General features: G+C 62.1%; 1 protein-coding gene across 8 annotated transcripts in view; it reads right to left on the bottom strand.

Annotated features, from left to right (window-relative positions):
• The window catches only part of DLGAP4 (DLG associated protein 4), a 178143-nt gene extending 163589 nt beyond the window's left edge, over window positions 1-14554 (bottom strand). For all 8 annotated transcript variants that reach the window (XM_074605449.1, XM_074605450.1, XM_074605453.1 and 5 more), the window contains exon 1: window positions 14416-14554. The gene's annotated coding sequence lies outside the window, so the exon portion shown is untranslated. The remainder of the gene's footprint in view (window positions 1-14415) is intronic.
• Between the last annotated feature and the right edge of the window lie 1309 nt (window positions 14555-15863).

The following is a 15863-nucleotide window of genomic DNA, read 5'->3' as shown; positions in this document are numbered from 1 at the left end:
AGCAAAGAGCCAGAACTTGAAAGCACGTCCTCGGGGCAGAGATACCCCTGTCCTCCACCCCCAGCGTGACCCTGCTGGGACTTGACGTCTGCAAGACCCCCCCCCTCGACGGTCTCTGACTCTGCGTGGCCCCGGGTGCTCCCCGCTGACCCTTGGCGCTGAGCGAGCCTTTTGGCACAACCCTGACCCAGCAGCCAGCACCACCCAACGCAGGAAACGTGGTGTGAGGCAGAGGGAGGAGAAGGGAAGCCTCAGCGACAGGTCCCGGCACCCACAGAGGAGCAGCTTCATCACAGAGACGAACCCAGCCAAGCTTAAGGTATTATTAGATCGAGTTACAGTGGTATTAATGAGTGCTTTCAATTTTAATGAAGTTAATCTACCTATAAAAGCTCTTTATGCCCATAAACATATGATCTGAGAGAGAATAGGACTTCCAGCCACACTTTTACGGCATTTGAGTGTGTTTTTTTGCAGAAACCTATTTAATAGTGATGCCAGGACAACAGCTGGGAGAAAAGCACCCACTGTCCAAACCGCAGCTCCCTGTGCCAGTGAAATGTGGAGCAACCTCTTGCTGAGCTGCAGGGACTTCTAGGGGAGGCAAGATTTCATGTTCCCATTATGATAAAAGTTAGGAAAACTGTGAATTTCAATGGGAAAACAGACGTTGCCTTTTCTCTACTAGGTAGAAGATGGTGCACGCAGCACATGGAACTGACGCAAGCCCCGGTCCAGCAGAGCACCCAGGCCTGCTGGGGTCTCCCTGTCCTCCCCTGTTCCCGTCCGGAGGGCAGAGGCCAGCCTGCTGGCCAGGCTCGAGCAGAAGAAGTTGCGCTGGAGCTGGTCTCCAGCCTCCAGCAGGCCCTCGACTGCTCTGCCCGCAGAAGTTTATTTTTCCGATGCCTGCAATCACTCTTGAAGCAGGGTGCGGGCAGCCCGGGTTTGATTCACTGGCTCCTTCCCAGGCTTGGCCTTTCCTGTCTCTGGGGGAAACAGGAGAGTCGGAGCCTGCTGCAGACCTGGATGACCTCCTCAGATCCACAGGTTGGGACTTTCTCCTCCCTCCTCCTTGTGAATCCTGTGAAGGTCCAGGTGCCAGAGGACACAAGGGCTCCCTGGGGAGCAGTGCCTTGCCCAGGCTGATCCTCCTTTCCTGGAGGAGAGGACAAACGGAAAGGAAATGGAGGCAAAATAACAGTCTTTTCTCCCCAGGCTGGGTCTCTGAGGACTTTTGTGCCGGGCCAGCAGCTGCTCTGATCATCGGGGAGGGGTAGCGGAGGGATGGACCTGGGGCTCTCCCTGGCTGGCCTTCACACAGCAACCGCCTGGGTGCTGCGGGGCAGTGGGGACCCCCTTCAGGGGTTCCTGGGTGGACTTCAGTGCAGAGGTGAGTCCTCGCCAGCTACAGCGATGGCCTGGTCTCCCATCATTTTGGCTTTTCAAGCAAAAACGTCTCTCCTTCCAGCCCGCGCCATCCTCCAGCAGCATTGCCAAGGGCAGGAGATGCCACATACACGGCAGCCACCAGCAGCATCCAGCCCCGCTCCCGCCCCTGCTCTGCTCGCCCCATTGCCAACAACTCTACCACAGCCTGGTGGCAGTAGGGGAAACTTGGGCTTTCCTAATGGCCCTCCTACACTGGGGCCTCACCATGGGCTGCTACAAGCCACCCTCAGGTACGTCCCCATGCCAGCGCCGAGGCAGGACAGTCCTGCCTGCACCCTCCAGCCAGCTCACCAGCCAGGGTGAGCCAGGGCCTCTCCTGGCACCAAGCTCCCCGAAGGCGAGGGGGGGGATTCTGCCCCTCTGCTCTGCTCTGGGGAGATCCCCCTGCAGTGCTGCCTCCAGCTCTGGGGCCACCAACAGCAGAAGGACACGGAGCTGTTGGAGCGGGGCCAGAGGAGGCCCCGGAGGTGCTGGGAGGGCTGGAGCCCCTCTGCTGTGAGGACAGGCTGAGAGAGCTGGGGGGGTTCAGCCTGGAGAAGAGAAGGCTCCGGGGAGACCTTAGAGCCCCTTCCAGTCCCTAAAGGGGCTCCAGGAGAGATGGGGAGGGACTCTGGATCAGGGAGGGGAGCGATAGGATGAGAGGCAACAGTTTTAAACAGAAAGAGGGGAGATTCAGATTAGATATCAGGAAGAAGTTCTTTCCTATGAGGGTGGTGAGATGTTGGCCCAGGTTGCCCAGAGAGGTAGTAGATGCCCATCCCTGGAAACATTCCAGGTCCAGTTGGACGGGACTTTGAGCAACCTGATGGAGTTGAAGATGTCCCTTCTCATTGCAGGGGGGTTGGACTAGATGGCCTTTAAAGGTCCCTTCCAACCCAAACTATTCTATGATTCTATTCTATGATTCTAAGGCCACAATGCATTGTGACTTCTTCTCATGGAAAAGGTCCCAATGTGCCCCACGGTCCCATGCACGCCACCATGGGGTCCCTTCCCTGCCCAGGGTGGGAAATGTCCAAGCAGATGCCTTCCTCCCTCCTCTTTTCTCCTGCTGGTTATGTCATCCCTGGCTTGGAGATGACACACACAGGGACACCTGGTCCATACTCCCTGCTGGTGGCAATGCCACTGCTTCTCCCCCAGCCAAGACATCAAATTGAAGCCAGCGTCCTCTGGTGGGAGGGGGACAAAGCCCTGCCCGGGGCAGGCACAGGCACAGTCGTGCGTAGCACATCTGGAGAGGTGAAGAGCAGCAGGTCCCTAGTGCTTCCGCCGGAGCGGGCTGGGAGCCGCGGCCGAGCGGGCAGAGGAGCGGGCAGCAGCGCTGCGACAAGGCTGAGCAGCTGCTTCTGAGCCAGTGAGTCGATCAATCTGTCCTCAGACGGGAGATCGGATCTGACTCCCGGGGAGAACAGCCTGACCCGGGCGCTGAGCACGATGTACACAAACATCCCTTTACGCCCCTCTGAGAAAGGCAGGTTAAAGCAGCTTTACATCTCCAGCGTAAACTAGCAGATCCGAGCAAACATTCCATTTGTGGAATTAAAATTCCTTTACTCTTTCTCTGAAATTTGCCTTGGTTCATAGAGACCTCAGTTGTTTCTGCAGCAGGCTGTGGCTGTTACCATGAGGGATGCTCCCAGAGCAAACTCAGCAGGGAGCACCCACAGACCCACCCCTGACCTGGTCGGGAGCTGGTGGGTGCTTGGTCTGAGCCCATCCCCGTGGAGCAACTGGAAGTGGCTGGAGGAGTGGGGGTGCCAAACACCTTTCCGGCTGCTGGCAGGGGCAAAACAGTCTGGATTTGGTGGCTTTGGTGTCAGAACCACAAAGCAGGAGTTCCCAAATAGCTACGGCTCATTTTCCTGGACATTAGGAAGAAATTTTTCACCATGGCAGGGGGGTGGAACTAGATGATCTTTAAGGTCCCTGCCAGCACCACCTCACTGACCCCTCTCTTGTAGGTCAGCAGGGTCCATCCACCAAAGCCACCAAACCCACAGCAGAGGAGAGGAGACACGGTCGTCTAGCGAGGACACCAGGCAGTGCTTCTTGGAGCAGCACAGGGAAGGAGGGAGCAAACCAGTCATTGCCTGGAAGTGGCTCACCTTCGCTGGGACAAGCGGTGCCACCAAAGTAGGGCTGCGGGGCTCCCCAGGGCCGCGGCGGCACAAAGACTTTCTCGGCGTGCTGCACGGAACAGGGCGTATCGTCTAATTATATCGGCTCTGCCCCACAAAGAGGAGCTGGGAGCTGGGGTGCCCTATTTACACAGCCCTCCTCCGGTCCCTGGCAGCTGCAGCACTGGTGCCAGCTTCTTACCCAGGAACTGCGATGGCCCCGCGTCCTTCAGCCTGATGGGCTGGAGGAGGGGAGCAGCAGCTCCCACTGCCCGGCGCCTCCACAGCCAGCGAGGCTCACCTGGCACAACCGCTCCCGGGCTGGGTGTTTGCTTCTGGGGAGGGGGGGGAAGACGGTTGCATGGGTCTGGGTCAGCGTCTGATGGCTCAGTGGCATCTCTCCATCCCACCCTCCAGCCCCTGGACCGGCTAATGCTGGGCTGCCCTGAGGGTTGCGAGCGATCTCACACTGGCACCGAGGTCTGAGCGCCAGATCAGGCACCCTGGGGGAAGAAGCCGGCCCTGAGCAGCCCAGCAGCGCAGTCCCATGAGGGTGCTGGGGCTTGTGGCCTGGGCAGATGGGTCCTCAACCGCTTCACTGCGCTCCCGCACCCACGCCAGGAGCCATGAAGGGGTCTGCGGCAAAGGGACTCCAGCTAGCTCCGAATGGGCGGCATGAATGCCCCAAGACCAGCAATGCCCTCACACCTCCATGCCCCACCAGGCCAGGCTGGGGCAGCCCTCTGCCTGCCCAGCACTTGCTTTCCTTCTCAGCTCAGACCCTGCTGCAGGAGGTCTCGTCACCTGCGGGGTGGGTTGTAGTGAACCCGTCCCGCAGCGATGTAGTAGCCCCGTGCCAAGAGCCTTGGGGGGTGGCTGGAGCCATCAGGAGGTAACTGCCGTCTCAGGCAGCACAGGATTGACAGCATCAGGGCTATGCCATGAGCATGGACAGGGCAGGCAAAGGCCTCCCTGCCTGTGACGGGAGAAGAACTGGAACAAACACACCGATGCCGGGGTTATTCTCCCGCTTCGAGGGTGCCAGGCAAATGGACCGGGCAGGAGCCAAGGGCGCCCAGAGCTGGCACCGTAGCAGTGCACACAGAGGAGGGGGTGTCAAGGGGTTGATGGATCCCATCCAAAGTCCTCTGGGCTCACCTCCCAGAAACTTCTACTGTGCTCTGGAGGTCCGAGGCACAAGCCTCCCTCTCCTCATATGGGAGCCCTGGGTGCTCCAGACAGTCAGCAACCTGCCCAAATGGTGCGAGACACTCGGCCCCTCTGTCTATGTTTGGAGATGCCCCTTTGACCTTCCCGGGAGCTGGCCTTGGGGGACCCCCTCGCCCCTTGCCCTGTGCACACCACCTCAGCCATGTTTCTGAGAGCCACTTCTGTTGGGCTGCTGGTGGCAGGCGTGATGCACAGCACAGCACAGCCCCGCACCCTGCTCTGGTGGGGCCGGCAGGAGAGGGCCACCTGCCAGCCTCATCCAGGGAAGCCCAAGGCCTGGGGAATGGCTAGGGGTTGTCCGGCCCCTGCCACCAGCCCAGCAGAGGGGCTGTGGGCTGGGAGCAGATCAGGAAGCGCTCCTCACCTGACGTTATTTTGGTTGCTAGGTGATTAAATCATCCATCTGCTTATGACAGCACGGGAGAGCAGTGAGTCAGTCCCCTTCGTACAAGACAACAAAGGGTTTTTCAACTCCAGCCCACCTCCAGCCTGTCCCCGGGTCCGTCCCTGCCCGCGGGACACGCAGACAGCAGAGCCTGACACATGCAGAGGGAGCAGGGCTCCTGCCCAGCGCTGCGGCCCGGCACCCCCTGGCAGGGCAGCTGCCAGGAGCAGGCTGCCGTGGGGCTGCGGGCACCTTCCAACGTGCTTCTGGTGAATGAGACCTCCATCGCATCCTGGAGAGTGCAGCCGGGCGGCTGCATCCTCACCGCACCACCTCGCGGGAGGGTTTTACTTTATTGTGTCTAGAGCAACTTGGAGGATCAGACGAGCCCCAGCAGAAGCAAAGGGAGAAGCCCGGCACCCCCCCGGCACGGCCACCCGAGCACCTTCCCCCTTCTGCAGGCTGGGCTGCAGCCGCCGCAGGGACGTGGCTGACAGCGCACACGTGGAGCGGAGCCCAGGGAAAGGCAGCAGCCTGCTCGGGGAGAGCAAGGCAGAAAGGCAACAGTTTGGGAGAAAATAACATTTTCATAAAGTGTTTGAAGTCTTTTGGAGGAGGAAAGTGGGAAGGAAGAGAAAGAGGAGCCTCTGTGTGCGTGTGTGTGTGTATGCGTGCATATGTGAAAGAGCGACAACAGGAGCCTCCCTCCCCGCCGAGAAGAAACCATCTCCATTTCTCAGGTTTTGGAGAGTGTTGAGACACTGGAAAATTAAAGCAATGCCCACCAAATGTGCTTGCAAAGTCCAGTTTTCATTAGTAAGGCTCTGAACCATGAGTAGCTGCCGCACAGACCCCTCTGCTGCCAACCGGCACGTGCTGAGCCGGGGGACCAGCTCCTGGGTGAGGGGCTGGAGGCTGCCCAGGACCCACATCCCCTGCCCACACACAGCCCGCTGGGTCTGAAGCCCACCAGTGGAAACGTCCCGTGAGACGCACAGGCCTTTGTGGGAGCTTCAGTGGCCACAGGGAGTTTTGCTGTGGGGGTGGAGCTGGGAGGCCACCGCGGGGGCTGCCCTCCCCCTGCCCACGAGATCCCCAAAGGAGAAGCCCTCCAGCAGGGTAAGGAGAACCAAGCACAGCAGAAATGGGGCAAAACCATAGCAGAGCAGCCGGGTGCTGCCCCAAACTGACTCCTCCACCTCCTGTCACCGCTGAGGAGCAAGTGCAAAATACCCCCTGCCCGTCACGTCCCTCCTGCCCCACACGCCCTGTGCCAGGGGCTCAGCCAACACCGAGGAAACCACAGCAGCATCCCAAACCCAGCGCCCAGCATCCCAAAGCCTGGAAGCTGGGCTGGTGGCCTCCCCACCACTCTCCACAGTCCTCCCAGGTCCCCTGGCAGCTATCACGACTTCTTAGTGCAAAGAGACTCATTAATGTAGCGGAAAAGGAGGAGGAGGAGCAAGCTGAATGGTCTGTCCTAAGGGATAGTACAGCAAGGAGGAGGAGGAGAGCGCTCAGCGTTGATCTCAGGATATGCCACCACCAGAGGGAGAGGAACGACTGTCCGGGAAATAACTGGGGGTGAGAAGGACGTGGGGTCCAGCTGGCTGGGCAACCTGCCAGCAATGGTGGAAGCCAAAGAGGTGTGGGCAGGAGGAGAGCGGGGCAGGGATGCTGCCTCCAGGGCCGCGCTGCCACCATCAGCACCCCGTCCACAGCAACCTCCACCAAAAGGTGGAAGAGGCGCAAGGGAGGCCCGCAGAGCTATGGGCAGGAGGGCTGGGTGCTGGGAGACACCCACGGCATCGCGGGAGAAGCCTCCCCAAGGCTATCCGCTCCGTCTGCACCCCCTGCCCCGGAGCCCAGGGCTCTCCGTCCTGCAGGGTCCCGTCACTTTGCAGCCCGGCGCGGCGCCGAGCCTGCAGCTCGCCAGCAGCAGCGCTGCTGGAGGGAGGAGGACAGGCCGGGCTCTGTGTGGGAAGGACATTTTTCTCCAGCACGCTGGCTCCCAGTTTCCAAGCTGCCTCTGCAAGGGCCTGGCTGCGGCGCTTGTGAGCAGCGCTGCAGGGGGACTGGGGACAGCGGGCACAGGGCTCCTCCTGGCCACCAGCCCCTGGCCGGCTCCCCCCGGGGCAGAGGGCACGGAGGCCCCGGGGGCAGGTCTGTCTGCGTCACATGTGGGCAGCGCCGGAGGCTGGCGAGGAGCCATGGCAGGGGAAGGATTCCCCCCGCAGCTCCCAGCTCCAAGCAGAGCAGTGGAGACATCAGGGGGGCAGGGGCAGGGGCTGCTCCTCCGGTTCCAGAGCCTCTCGTTGTTCCTTGGGTCCCCAGCAGCAACTGCTTCCAAACCTGGGGAGCCCTGGTCTGCAGCAGCCTCCCACCCCCATGTCAGACGGGGGGCTTGTCTCCCCCCATGGCCTACAGCCCACGACCTTGGCCTCCACCGGCCCAGTGCCAGGCTGCTCTCCTCTGCTCATGCCCTTCAAGGCTCAAATGCCCCAGGCAGACCCATCTGAGGCGCCGGGGCCAGGACTCCCACACCCGGCCAGCCTCAAGAAATGGCTGAGGAGCTCACAGGAGCGTAGGTGCCCCTTTTCCTGCCCCTGTTCCTGCCCAGCCCAGCTGCCCTGCATCCCATCACGGAGGGCACACACCCCCTCAGTGACCCTCCTCCACCTGGGGGGAGAGGACACCGGCCACTGTGGTGGGTCTGTCCATCCGTGCACCTCCAGCCTCCAGCGCATCCAGCGCGCTGGCTGGAAAACACAACCCAAACCTATGCCTGGCATGAAATTGGTTTTCCCACCCCAGAGACTTTTAGCCACGGCACGCGGGGACTAGACAGGGAATCCCACCAGTGGTTATGAACCAACAGGCTGCGAAATCCTCTGCCCTTCAGCCAGCCGAAACGCTTCCTCCAGGCACTGCTAAAAGGATTCACTGGACTTTGACCTCTTCCCAAACCAGCAGCAGTGTCCAGCTGAGACAGAAGGAGGGTGGGTTATTTAGAAAATGCCAAACTGGCCCTTTCTGATCATTCGGAAAATTGTCTTACTGTTCAGAACACGAAAATCGCTGGAAAAGGGACCTTGTCCTTTTGCCTTTGCAAGGCAGCAGGTCCCGGCGGACACGGGCGATGAACTCCTGGCTGAGGTGCCCATCTCAAGGACTTGCCCAAGCCCACGAAGCCTCAGCCAAGCCCCCGGAGCAGCCGTCCCCTCACGCCTCTCCGCCAAGGGAAAAATTAATCGGACGAGGGAAACGGGGAGGGAGCGTCAGCTTCATTCCCGCAGCAAGGAAACTGTGCCATTAAAATCCTCTCTCCTATGACACACACTGAGCCTATTTCAGTAATAGTTTGGCAGGGGAATAACATTACCGAGCCTATAAATACCTCGTGGGGTGCTGCTCTGCTGATGGAGCGGTAGGACGTGGCCCTTGCCCACCCCGGTGTCGGCCCCGGCAGCCTCTCAGGGAAGGCAGGGCCATCACCATCCCTGGAGCCGGCAGCTGCCCCGAGGGTGAAGGACAGGACACGTCACGTCACGGCAGGGCTGTGCCAGGGCAGCCCCAGAGGAGAGCGAGGGGCTGGGAGAGAACTGTGCCCGGTGGGAATGGGGAAAGAGCGGTGCAAGCCCTGGAGACACCAGAGGGGAGGGAGTTGAGCCGGGGGGAGGACGGAGGCGGGAAGATGGTGGAAAGCGTTACCACCCAGAGGATGTTTCCAAAGCGAACGGCGAGGCTCCCCGCGGCTGCAGCCAAGGACTTTGGTCTGACACACACGGACGGCCCGGCTCTGTCCCCCTTATGGGCACCCCAGGCGCAGAGGGGTGTCTCACATGAGGGGAGGTGGCCACCGAGGATCCTTAGGGCACAAGCAGATGCCCTGAAACATCCTGGGGACATCTGCCACACGTTCTTCCCGGCCCGCACGGCACGGAGAGAAGCTGCTCCCTGCGAAGCCCTGGCCATCAGCTGGGTCATCCTGGGCACCGAACGTGAGAAATCAATGCCCCGCCTCCAGCACCTGCTCCTCTAACAAGGCCCTGAGGCAATGTGGGTGAAGAAAACACCCTGCCACATCTGAGAGAGACGGAAAATGGAAGGGAAGAGGCAGGGAGAGGGTTCCAGCAGCCCGGCCATGCCGGCCAGCCCCCATTGCGGCACTGTGCAGCGAGGAGAACAGCCAGGGCTGGCGTGCGTTTGTCATCTTGCAAGGGAAAGTGTGTGGGTGGCCCCTGTCCCGGAAAGACACATCGAGACAAAAAGCCGAGGGATTCGGATATTAAATACTCGTTGTAAAGGGACTTTCATGATGCTTGTCATGGCTCTCGTACTGCTCCTCCTGAGCACAGAGCCCAGCAGTTTCAACACTCCTGCCTTGGACGTATTTTGCGCACACACCACCTACCTTCCCTGCTCGCCGGCCAGACCTCTGCCCACTGCAAGTGTCAACACCGTTCTTCAAAGCTCCTGGGTCCCTCCTGCAGAGATTGCTCCTCCGAGTCCTCACCAACCAGCCTACGGGCAGCGCGGGAGACAAGAGGGGCCACCAAACCCAAAAGCAGGTGCTGGGGGATGGAGGGGACAGGGTCCCTCAACGTGGGAGTCACCCAAGGGATGTGCAGAAGGGTCCACGCTCCCTGGGGAACGCAGGAGCCAGACCCAGGGGACATCCAAAGCATCCTGCAGCCAGCAGAGTGGAGGATTGTAGCTACTTGTCACAACCTCCCCCCCCATCCCCACAAGGCATAAAACCACCGAGATCACCCTAACGGCCCTGGAAATTGTACGGTGCTTCCTTCGAGCAGCTGGAAAGCTTTGCAAAGAGCTGCAGTGAGCCAGGCCCTGAACCCAGGAGTTCAGGAAGAGCTTTCAGGAAAGGTGTTTTTCCTGACAGCCCACGGTCCGAACCCCCAGCCAGCCATTAGGGCTGGGAAAGGCTGGCATCCGTGAGAGCCTGCCTGAGCGGAACCAGAGCTGGCACGTTAGGGTCCAGCCTGACGGGAACGTTCCCAGTGCAAGGAAGAACGGGCTGAGGACTCCCTTTCTCTTGCAGACACAAACCGTAACGCGACGTCCCCGCAAGGAGCCCGCTGGAAACTCTGCTAATGGTTCTTTGTAGCCAAAGGCACTACCCACAGAGCCAAGCTCCCAAACAAGACGTGGAAGCAGATACAAAGCGTGAAACGCAGGCGTCTTCTGCAAAGCACCGTCATTGTTACGCCACAGAGAGCGGGACACACCAAGTCCAAGCTGCAAGAGGTCGGCGGAAAACTCAGAGCGCGTCGTTTCAACAAAAGCTTTGCCGGCTTTCGGCGAGACGCAGCGCCTCAAACACCATCTCACGGCGAGGGCTTCCCTCACAGCCCCAAGCAGAGGAGCTGAATCTTCTCTTCCATTTATTCTGCATAAACCTGACATAAACCCCACCACCACCCCCCCAAAATGAAGAATAATCAAGCAGATTCCCTGCTGAAAATGACTCCCGCCGATGCACCAACGTGAGCATGGGAAGTTCCATCCCAACATGAGGAGGAACTTCTTGACTTTGAGGGTGGCAGAGCCCTGGCACAGGCTGCCCAGAGAGGTGGGGGAGTCTCCGTCTCTGGAGACATTCCAAACCCGCCTGGAGGCGTTCCTGTGCCACCTGCTCTGGGTGACCCTGCTCTGGCAGGGGGTAGAGTAGATGATCTCCAGAGGTCCCTTCCCACCCCTACCAGTCTGTGATTCTGTCACCCCCCCAGCTATGGCCTGCCACCCGCCCGCAGCCCCTTTGCTGTCAGTGAGCACGACCGGAGTCCTCTCCCCGGACACGGCCTGCTCATGGGGAGGGTGGGCGCTGTCTCAGCCCCACCTGGGGTGACTCGGCTCACCCCATCGTGGCCCAGGAGACCAAGAAGGCCACCCAGGGCTGCGGGCAGCCCCCAGCCCCAGGCATGGCTGGCCAGGGCGCTCGGCCGGCTGCGGCTCCAGCCCCAGCTGCCACGCATCCAGGCTGGAAGACGGTGAGAAGAAGAACCACGCCGAGCTCCAAGCTCGAAATGAGCACCTTGAACCCCGGCCAAAAGCACATCGGAAACCGGCGCAGCTTCTGGCAGCCAGGTGCTGCCTCGCCCGTGGCTGACGCCGCGAAGCGCAAGCTGACGGCTTCGGCCTGAGCCACGGGCAGCAAAACCGGGGACGCAGGTGGCTGCCGTGGCACGGGGGTCCTCCCAGGGACGCTTCCTTGCAGGTCGCTCCCTTCCTCTGCGGATGGCGAAGGGATGATGTGGGCAGCGAGGAATGCAGGCTGCCATCTGGATCCAGGACTATTCATCTCCGACACCGGCAGTAGCGGCTCAGTGCCTGGGAGAAGCCTGATTGTGGACAGATTAGAGGGGACCCAGCGTGTTCATTTCTAGCCGTGCTGCGCTGCCGTTACCCAGACTGAAAATAAAGCCTCATTTTTCATGCAAAGATGCACAATGGTTAACGTGAGAAAAGCTTGCCTGGGAGGCATGCAGGTACCCAACCAATTTCAAAACGGGTCTCCAATTACTAACCGATGTTTATTTGATTTACATTTTTTTTTTTTTCCTGGCTTGCCAGATGTTTACGCTCCGAGGGTGAAATTCAGCCCGGCGCCATGGGACTGGCAGGAGGGCGTAAGAAGGTGCAGAAGTCTCCTGCTGCGGAGTGGCAGGTTTCCCTTGAGCTGCTCTATTGCTTCCCCACTTGCAGCCGTGCTTCAAACTGTACCGGTACGTCATGTAACACCGAGAGGAGCCGAGCTGCTGCGGAGATCGGAGCTGGGCTCGCACACACCAGCTGCAGAGCCTGCATTTGGAAAAGCCCCATTTTCCTGCCGGCGTAAGAAGCAGCCCCATGTCTGAGAAGCAGGAGCAGCGGCTCCGACCAGGCGTTAGCTTCCCGCAGGAAGCCTGCGGGCTGCCTCTGCTTTGTGTTTCCTCGGAGGAGAAGCGGTTGGAGGCGGATTCGCGAGGCTCCGAGAGTCCATTTTGCAGGAAGCGCTCTGAGATGCCCAGGTCCTGCGAGCTGCCGGCCCCCGTGCATCCGCAGGGACGCGTCCGCCCACGGTGCGGCAGGTGCTGGCCCTACACCGGGATGGTGGCACGGTGTCGGGAAGGTCACCAAGGCTCACCTCCTCAAAGGCACGCTGGTGCCAAACTCCAAAGGAAATGATGGCAACAGGGCTCTAAATCCTGCTGCTGCCCGGGCCTCATCCTGGACCAGGGCTTCCTAACTGCGTCATGGCAAAGGCCTGGAGGAGTTTGTTCCATGGCATCTCTCTCCTGGAGGGGGACTAGCATGTGGGGGGACACTTTGAGGGCTGACCCATGCCATTGCTGCAGCTGGAGGGATACGCCGGGAGCATCCGCAGGGGCACAGAGGGCGCTGCCCCGGCCGGCTCCATTTCCCCGCAGCCCCTCTGGCTCGGTGGGAGCCGGTGCGATGCGGGAGCACCTTTACACGGGCAAAACCTAGCGGGCAGCGGGGGGCTAGAGGTTCAGGCTGGCCACCCTGCCTCTGCAGGCAGCTCTGTCAGTGGGCACCGCCTGCCCACGCACACGGCACAGCACCACGACACCCATCCCCGGCCCAGGGAAAGGCGAGGGGGGCATTCAGGGCCCGAGGGAAGGGAGGCGAAGATGAGCCCTGCCTTCCCCCTCCTCCGGATGCACACGGGATGCGCACAGCCAGGCACAGGCCGGGGCCACGCTCGGCGAGACAGGGGACAGGCATGCTCACAAGAGGTGCCAGGAGCCAGGCTGGCGCTGCCATGGGATGCTGTCCCCCTGCCCGCGGAGGAGGAGGCCACCCTTGCACAGGGGTGCTCACAGCCTCCCCGCACCTCCCTGCTTTCCCCACACGTGCCTGCTCCCTCCATCCCACTCCTGTGTTCCCTGGCACACACCCACAGCCTCCAACACAACCCCCCCTGCAGCGCCCAGACACGCGGGCGCACATCACCCACCGATACACACGCGTGCCCGCGCCACGCGCGCCCGGAGCAGGGCACACGCGTGCACCGGGACACGCACACAACGCACGCCGGGGCTGGGGTTGGCTCCCGCACAGAGGCTCGATGCGGTTGGCACCCACACGGAAATGGGGACACGCTCCGCTCTGCACCCCGGCAGGCGGGCGCTGGATCTCCCACCCCGGCCCCACCGCACAGGCCAGCGCCGGCTCCGCAGCTCACCCCGCACACACGCAGCGCATCCCGCACACGGGCACAAACACTCGCCCAGGCACAGACAAGCGCAGTGTGGCTCCCAGGGAGAGGCGGCGGGGACAGGGGGACAGGCTTTGCTGTGGCTCTCGCATCCAGCCTGCGCAGCCGTGGGGCCCCGACACGCTGCCACCAGCACCTGCACCCCGCGGCCTCCCACAGACACCCGTGGGGTGTCACGGGCCACGCCCCCCCCCCCCCCCCCGTGGGTGCTGGATCACACCGACACAGACACACACACACACACACTCTCTGAGCCCGATTGCTCCGCAGACCATTAACTCCTTGTTGCCCGGCCCCAGCACCATCCAGCCCAGCCCTGCACCATCCAGTCCAGCTCCTCACCGTCCAGTCCGGCCCCAGCACCCTCCAGTCCGGTCCCAGCACCGTCCAGCCCGTTCCCAGCATCACCAAGCCCGGCCCCAGCATCGTCCAGTCTGTTCCCAGCACCATCCATCCCTTACACCCCGCACCATCCAGCCCAGCTCCGCACCCTCCAGCCCGGCCCCAGCATCACCGAGCCCGACCGCGGCATCACCGACCCCATCCCCGGTATGGTCCAGCCCGTTCCCAGCACCGTCCATCCCTACGCCTCGCACCATCCAGCCCAGCTCCGCACCCTCCAGCCCGGCCCCGGCATCACCCAGCCCGTTTCCAGCATCACGGAGCCGAGCTCTAGCATCGTCCAGCCCGGCCCCAGCATCACCGAGCCCGACCCCAGCATCACCGAGCCCGGCCCCAGCACGGTCCAGCCCGCTCCCAGCACTGTCCATCCTTACGCCCCGCACCCTCCAGCCCGTCCCGTCCACACCGTCCCCCCGGGCTGTGCCTCCCGCCCCGCTCCCGGTCCCCCCCCCCCCCCACCCTCGCCACCTCCCGCTGCCTCGGGGCGGCCGCCGCGGCCCCCAGCCCCCGCCGCCCGCCCCGTCGGGACGGCCCCGCCGCCCCCCCCCCCACCGCCCCCGCGGCGCCCCCCGGCCCCGCCGGCTCACCTCGGTCGGCGACGGCGGGAGGCGGCGCCCGGCCCGGAGCGGTCCCGCGGCGGGGCAGCGCCCGCTCCTCGCAGCGCCCCGGCGGCGGCGGGCCCGGCGGGGGGCCCGGCTCGGCTCGGCCCGGCCCGGCCCGGCCCGGTCCCGGCCGCTGGCCGGCCGCCGCTGCCCCCCTGCCCGCGGCGCGGTCCGGCCGCCTCGCCCCTATGCGGAGGCTCCAGCAGCACCGAGGCGATGCCCATTCATTCAGCTTGTCCCCCGCAGCCCTCCCCTTCCGCCCCGCTCTCCCAGCCTCCGGGATGGAGGTGGCGAGTGATGCTGCAGCGGTACCCAGAGCCCCCGGAGAGTACAGTGCGGAGAGGAGGGAGGGAGAGGAGGAGGAAGGAGAGCAGAAGGAGGGAAGAGGAAAGAGAGAGAGAGAGAGAGGGAGAGGGAGATGGCTGCCCCCAAAACCAGAGCTGGATCTGGAGGAGACTCTGGGATTTCCAGAAGGAAATCAGGGCAGGGAGCGGAGCGGGGAGGGCGCAGCACCCTCCAGCCAGCCCGGCACAGCACCCCAGCACGGCTCCCAGGGATGCTGCCAGGGTGGCAAGGGCAAGGAAAAACCTGGGGAATGCGGGCAGTGGGCACGGCCACCCCGCAGGGCCAGGGCAGTGTCCGGGCTCACCTGCGAAACCGAAATGTCCTCCTCCCCTAAGTCAGGGCTGACACCAGCCAGGGGGTCACCAGCCACTCTGGCCAGGAGCTTGGCTTTAAAGACATGTGAAGCTCCGGGGGCACCTTTTGCCCGTGATGCCAACCCAGTGTGCAGAGCCTGCGCGCTTGGCCCCGCGGCTGCCCCTGCAGCCTCCCAGCTTTGCCATCCTCAGGCTGGGCTCCTCCACCCCCCCGCACAGCCAGGGGCCCCGGAAAAGGCACTGGGCTCCCTCTGTCCTGAGCCCCAGGATAATGTCCCGCACACCACAACAAAGTTTCTCAGCTTTTCCTAATCTGGGTCTTGCTTAACCCTCTGGAAAATAATCCACTGACCATCTGCCACAGCGATTTTCATTTACAACCTTACACAAATTAGGCTCAACTGTTCACTTCTCTTTTGCCCATGGCTTTTGGTCACTCCGTTGCATATGTGTCTTCTGAGGTACCAGCTTGCCATGGGCTGGGGGTGACCTTGTCAGGCCTGGCAGCCAGCACAGGCCTGCAGGGCAAGTGTACTTGCTCCTCACACATTCTCTGATGCTCTCACATCTCTTCTTAGGATGCTTTGCTCCTAGCTGGGTGGAAGGCACTCCCCCTGCCTGACCCCCATAAGTCCTCTCCTGGGCAGAGCTGAGGAACCTGTATGGAGGAACAGGAGGAGCATCTATCCAGATGCCCCTTTGAGGGGTGTGCGGGACAAGGAACGAGCTTTTCAGTACACTGATGGGTCCATGCAGTACGTTGAGCAAGAGCTC

This window comes from Larus michahellis, chromosome 12 (genome assembly GCF_964199755.1).
Source record: "Larus michahellis chromosome 12, bLarMic1.1, whole genome shotgun sequence".
Classification (NCBI taxonomy): domain Eukaryota; kingdom Metazoa; phylum Chordata; class Aves; order Charadriiformes; family Laridae; genus Larus; species Larus michahellis.
The sequence above is the reverse complement of the archived record's forward strand: the minus strand, read 5'-3'. Positions and strand labels throughout refer to the sequence as shown.